The following is a 7,015-nucleotide window of genomic DNA, read 5'->3' as shown; positions in this document are numbered from 1 at the left end:
AAATAATTTAAGGAAATAGGAAGTGTTCAGCCACATGTAAAACGTCAACCACGACCTGCAACAATTGATGATGCCCAAGTAGGTGTTTTAGCTGCTGTCGCGGCTAATCCGCACATCAGTAGCAGACAAATTGCGCGAGAATCGGGAATCTCAAAAGCGTCGGTGTTGAGAATGGTACATCAACATCGATTGCACCCGTACCATATTTCTATGCACCAGGAATTGCATGGCGACGACTTTGAACGACGTGTACAGTGCTGCCACTGGACACAAGAGAAATTACGGGACGATGACAGATTTTTTGCACGCATTCTATTTAGCGGCGAAGCGTCATTCACCAACAGCGGTAACGTAAACCGGCATTAATATGCACTATTGCGCAACGGAAAATCCACGAAGGCTGCGACAAATGGAACATCAGCGACCTTGGCGGGTTAATGTATGGTGCGGCATTATTGGAGGAAGGATAATTAGCCCCTATTTTATCGATGTCAATCTCAATGGTGCATTGTATGCTGATTTCCTACGTAATGTTCTAGCGATGTTACTGCAAGATGTTTCATGCATGACAGAATGACGATGTACTTCCAACATAATGGATGTGCGGTACATAGCTCGCGTGCAGTTGAAGCGGTATTGAATAGCATATTTCATGACAGGTGGATTGGTCGTCGAAGCACCATACCATGACCCGCACGTTCACCGAATATGTGGTCCTAGGATTTCTTTCTGTGGGGAAAGTTGAAGGATATTTGCTATCGTGATCCACCGACAACGCCTGACAACATACGTCAGCGCATTGTCAATGAATGTGTGAACATTACGGAAGGCGAACTACTCGCTGTTGAGAGGAATGTCGTTACACGTATTGCCAAATGCGTTGAGGTTGACGGACATCATTTTGAGCATTTATTGCAATAATGTGTTATTTACAGGTAATCATGCTGTAACAGCATGCGTTCTCAGAAATGATAAGTTCACGAAGGTATATGTATCACATTGGAACAACCAAAAGAAAATGTTCAAACGTACCTACTTGTGTATTTTAATTTAAAAAACCTACCTGTTACCAACTGCTCGTCTAAAATCGGGAGCCATATGTTTGTGACTATTACAGCGCTTTCTATCACAATGCGAAAAAAGTGGTGCAGCTAAAACATTTTTTTTTTACGTACTACACGAATATGTAATAAAAATAGGGGTTCCTATATTTAAAAAAAAAAAAAAAAAAAAGAAACGCAGTTGATATCCGTTTGACCTATGGCAGCGCCATCTAGCGGGCCAACCATAGCGTCATCTGGTTTCCCCCTTCAAGCTAGACGAGTTTCGCTCTTTGTAGTTTTTTCGTTTGATGCTTATTTCGTGAGATATTTGTCTCGGTCAGTATCGATGGACCACCCTGTATATTGAGAATTATCATCCCTCTCTTCTGCCACTACCATTACTTTTTAAAGACTTGCGACAATATATCGCTTGGCATGATCTTTTTGTGCGAACAGCCATGCTACGAACAAATAGTGATGCGTAAACAGCGAAGATACCGTAATTCTGCTGAAGGGAGTTGGGTCGACAGAAAAACGCCACACCGCAACACTCGATGAAATGCCGCGCTACTGCGGATAGTCCCGAGAAGAACCGAGCAAAGCCGAGACTCACCGGGACGCGTTCCTCACTCTCTAAACGCGACACGTTTGGCATACTATGGCCGATCCTGCTCTACAACATACAAGTCTGATTTGTCCTGTTACTGAATACCACACTATTAACAATAAACAAAAATCTACAACTCATACAGACACATTGTACCACCCACACAATTCAACAAATTACTTCAAACTAATAATTCCCCGTTTTGGTGTGTCACCGCAAAGAAGAACAATAGCTGTATATGCAATAAAATTCCTCTGGGTATGTGACCACATTATCAATGTGTATAGTCCTCCAAAGTTTCGGCTACTGTTGTAAATGGCCTTCCTCACGGTATTTTGCTAGCTGCTGAATGAGAGAAGCTTTGGTTCTTATATCCTGGCTGAAGAGTCTGTTATCGTAATCTGATAGTGTACTGAGGATGAGGAGGAGGGGTGATGTTAGACGCCATTTATTGCTGTTTGCTTTATTTATCGTCATTGGTGCTAACATACATTGTTGGTTAATGTCTAATTAATTGCTTGCCGCTGGTGGGAATAGGTGAATGAGAAACGAGCGGCAGCTGTTTACCAGCTGCCAACTGCAGGCTGAGGCGTGCCAGCATTTTGTGTACCTGTGGCCGCTGTGGTCTACCGCGCGCCTGTGTGTGTGTGTGTGTGTGTGTGTGTGTGTATGTGTGTGTTGCTACGCATGAGCTGACGTTCCGTAACGCTGTTATTGCTGGCAGCCGGGCCAAGATGCCGGAATTATGTACCCGTCCTCCCTATTCATGTTGGTGGGTCGCTTGACTATTTCTATCGCCTCTCTAGTCTTATTCGTAGAGGTAAGAGGCAGTTTCACCAGTATACCAGGTTCTCGAAATTCTGTTTAGCGCACTCCTCCTGGCCTTCTTCCATTGTCGACTTGCTGTGTTGTCTCAGTCTGGTATATCTGTAAATGGTTCAAATGGCTCTGAGCAGTATGGGACTTAACAGCTGAGGTCATCAGTCCCCTAGAACTTAGAACTACTTAAACCTAGCTAACCTAAGGACATCGCTCCTGCCCGAGGCAGGATTCGAACCTTGGACCGCCTAGAACCTCTTCGGGAGGACGACGGTTCAATCCCGTCTCCGGCCATCCTGATTTAGGTTTTCCGTGATTTCCCTAAATCGTTTCAGGCAAATGCCGGGATGGTTCCTTTGAAAGGGCACGGCCGATTTCCTTCCCTCACCCGAGCTTGCGCTCCGTCTCTAATGACCTCGTTGTCGACGGGACGTTAAACACTAACCACCACCACCACCTAGAACCTCACGGCCTCACCGGCCGGCTGATGTATCTCTCATGTTCACAATTCCGTGTGCTGATCGGTCGCCCCACCTCACCTACTATACTTCCATTCAAGTAGGAAGGCGGCCCAATTTTCAGCCGTTCTGCGCATCCCCCTGCATTGACCGCAAGCAGTCAGTAACCGTCACTCTCTCTCCGAACTGCTAGCCGCGATTCACAACTAGAATGCGAGAATCACTCTCCCGCATGCTGCGTTGTTGCCGTATTTCGCGACAACGCAGTTTCATTCACAGAGCGACCGAATTATTCATTCAGTTGTCGATGTTACTTTCTTCCACAAGTATAGCTCTCAATGTTTACCTGTAAATGTTTTAGTGTGACTGCCAAATAAATACCAGGTGATCGAAAAGTCAGTATAAATTTGAAAACTGAATAAATCACGGAATAATGTAGATAGAGAGGTACAAATTGACACACATGCTTGGAATGACATGGAGTTTTATTAGAACCAAAAAAATACAATAGTTCAAAAAATGTCCGACACATGGCGATTCATCTGATCAGAATAGCAATAATTAGCATAACAAAGTAAGACAAAGCAAAGTTGATGTTCTTTACAGGAAATGCTCAATATGTCCACCATCATTCCTCAACAATAGCTGTAGTCGAGCAATAATGTTGTGAACAGCACTGTAAAGCATGTCCGGAGTTATGGTGAGGCATTGGCGTCGGATGTTGTGTTTCAGCATCCCTAGAGATGTCGGTCGATCACGATACACTTGCGACTCCAGGTAACCCCAAAGCCAATAATCGCACGGACTGAGGTCTTGGGACCTGGGAGGCCAAGCATGACGAAAGTGGCGGCGGTGTACACGATAATCACCAAACGACGCGCGCAAGAGATCTTTCACGCGTCTAGCAATACTTTGTTACTTTGCTTTTTTTTTGGTTATAATAAAACTCCATGTCATTCCAAGTATGTGTGTCATTTTTTCCTCTCTGTGTGTGGTTTGAGGTTTTCGGACGCTATCTACATAATTCTGTGGTTTATTAAGTTTTCATATTTATACTGACTTTTTGATCACCCGGTACATCAAATGACGACAATAAATGTGCAGTGCTTCACAAGCAGGCGGGTAGGTTTATTTACTACATTTACAACTATATCGAATGTGGATCTTAACGCGGGACTCCTATTCTTGACATTTTGAAGACACAAGAGTGACTGCAGAAGCATGTGTCGGCAGGAGAACTGCACAGAGAAAAATAATAAACGGAAGTGTCAGAGCTATAGAAACGTCTTGAAAATATGGTTCCGTGTCGCGTCGGAAGCATCAAAATCGCAGAAAACCTGTAACACAAATGGATGTTTTAACAATGATATTTTAGAGCGCTCCGTGTTTGAAATGTATGAAGTAAAGCATAGTGTGGATGAGCGACGTGCCAAAACGTATTACAGTTACGGATGAGAAAATTGGCTTCAGTGGTAGCACTTCGTCAGCGCATTTAATGTTAAAAGACACTGATTTCAAATTTATTAACGAGTTTGTTATTGATTGAAAGAAGTAACAAAGGTGCAGCACGAGCAACATCCCTTATAAAGATACACGAAACAAGAGGAGGAGGTAGTTCAAAATGTTTTACCTTGATGAAACATGGGTGAATCAGAATCATTCCACGAATACCTGCTGGAAAATCAGTGATGGTACCGGAGGTTTTAAAGTTCTCATAGGAATAGGTTCTCGGATAATTATTCTGCATGCTGGCTCTTCTTCTGGTTTTGTTTCTGAGAGTAAACTTGTATGTAGGTTTAAGAGAAACTGCAGTGACTGTTGTTGTTGTTGTCTTCAGTCCTGAGACTGGTTTGATGCAGCTTTCCACGCTTTTCTATCCTGTGCAAGCTTCTTCATCTCCCAGTACCTACTTCAACCTACATCCTTCTGAATCTGCTTAGAGTATTCATCGCTTGGTCTCCCTCTACCATTTTTACCCTCCACGCTGCCCTCCAATACTAAATTGGTGAGCCCTTGATGCCTCAGAACATGTCCTACCAACCGATCCCTTCTTCTAGTCAAGTTGTGCCACAAACACCTCTTCTCCCCAATCCTATTCAATAACTCCTCATTAGTTATGTGATCTACCCATCTAATCTTCAGCATTCTTCTGTAGCACCACATTTCGAAAGCTACTATTCTCTTCTTGTCCAAACTATTTATCGTCCATGTTTCACTTCCACACATGGCTACAATCCATACAAATACTTTCAGAAACGACTTCCCGACACTTAAATCTATACTCGACGTTAACAAATTTCTCTTCTTCAGAAACACTTTCCTTGCCATTGCCAGTCTACATTTTATATCCTCTCTACTTCGACCATCATCAGTTATTTTGCTCCCCAAATAGCAAAACCCCTTTACTACTTTAAGTGTCTCATTTCTTAATCTAATTCCCTCAGCATCATCCGACTTAATTCGACTACATTCCATTTGAGCCGCGGCGGCTCGGGTTTTATCTATCGAACGTACCGCGCATAATATTATCGTTGTATCGCGGAGGAAAGAGAGAAGTGGTGCCCCCTCGTGGGGGAAGTCGACGAGGCACCTGTGACAGTCGAGTAGTTGGATTTTGGAGGGCGAGGAGAAACAGTGAGATAGGCAGTAGAGCGCGGAGCGTGAAGGCGTGTCTGCCGACGCCGTGTGTGGTGGCAAGAGGAGAGTTTGCCACGTTACCTGATTGTGTTTGTGCGTTTTCGGCGGACTTGGTGGGTAGAGGCGCCGATGCTGTCGCGAACATGCTGCTTCCTTGTTTATGATGGATTTATCGTTGGCTTCTAGTGACTACATTCTCGTCTCTATGGCTCTGTGACTGATGTGATGCCATTGCGAGGACAGTTGGTTTGGATATAAGCAGCATTTTGTTCTTAGTGTCCATCGTTCTGGCTATTGCTGAGTGTGCTTGTCGTTGTGGTGTATTTATTGAGCAGTGTGCTTAGGACGCTTGACCTCACTATTAGGAGTCCACTGCGTAAGGCCGCGTTTATCAAAAAAATGGTTCAAATGGCTCTGAGCACTATGGGACTTAACTTCTGAGGTCATCAGTCCCCTAGAACTTAGAACTACTTAAACCTGACAACCTAAGGACATCACACACGTCCATGCCCGAGGCAGGATTCGAACCTGCGACCGCAGCACTCGCGCGACTCCAGACTGTAGCGCCTAGAACCGCTCGGCCACTCAGGCCGGCCCGCGTTTATCCCGCGAGGACTTGCGTTCTGCATTTAAAAACTTAGTTGTTGTCAGTCACTGAATTGCTCGAATGTATTCATACTTCTCTGCTTAAGTGTTACTGTTTTACGCCCCTCTGAATGGGAAAATGATAAAGGCCTTACTATTACTGACCTTCTTGTGTGCCACTGACTTGGTTGTGTTTTGCAGCCACGTAATTTGTGCGTTTATTGTAACGAACCGATGTCTGTTTCTGATTAATGTTTCCCTGTGACATTGAGTGTTAATCTGGTAACGAACGCTGTTTTAGATATTTTAATCAGTGTGTTGCAGGACGTATCCTATTTGTGCCTCTCAAATGGAGAGCGGAGGCGGTTTTTTGGCCATGATGATGTGTTGGTAGATCCATTTCACGAGTCCAGGCCAGTCACGCGGAGATTTAAAAGTTGTATGTTGTGTTAATACTCCTTATTTTAGCATAGTGCGCTCATGCAGGAAGTTTATATGGTTTTGCGCAGATTGCGCGGTATGTTTAGATGACTCTGAATTCACTGTGTTAAGTGGTGTCCTCTGAGGTGCTGGAAGTAGTGGGTAGACAGCTGTTTTGGACATGTTGTATATGCAAATAATTTATGTCCTTATTACGTTGGTGAGTTGCTTGCCCTTTGTGTCACAGGTGGTGCTGATTTCATTAATTTCGCCACCGGTCTTCGCAGAGGCTGCGGGAGGAACCGACCCACTGTGGCAAGCAGTTACGTAGTCGCGCCCGCCCACCGTAGCGGGCGTTGTTTACTAGCCCGACGCCTTCCTGTACTTGGTGGCGGGAGCGTGTTGACTGGTTTCTTACGGCTTGCAGTCTGGGAAACCGTGCCTTT

General features: G+C 44.6%; 1 non-coding gene across 1 annotated transcript; it reads right to left on the bottom strand.

The window, feature by feature from the left end:
- Positions 1-6,071: 6,071 nt before the first annotated feature.
- On the bottom strand, positions 6,072-6,155 carry Trnas-gga. The gene is given in 2 exon segments: positions 6,072-6,106; positions 6,116-6,155. It is a non-coding gene; the product is annotated as a tRNA-Ser (tRNA).
- Positions 6,156-7,015: the final 860 nt, after the last annotated feature.

The sequence above is a fragment of the Schistocerca americana genome, chromosome 3 (genome assembly GCF_021461395.2).
Source record: "Schistocerca americana isolate TAMUIC-IGC-003095 chromosome 3, iqSchAmer2.1, whole genome shotgun sequence".
NCBI lineage: Eukaryota > Metazoa > Arthropoda > Insecta > Orthoptera > Acrididae > Schistocerca > Schistocerca americana.
This window is presented reverse-complemented; position numbering and strand designations above follow the sequence as displayed.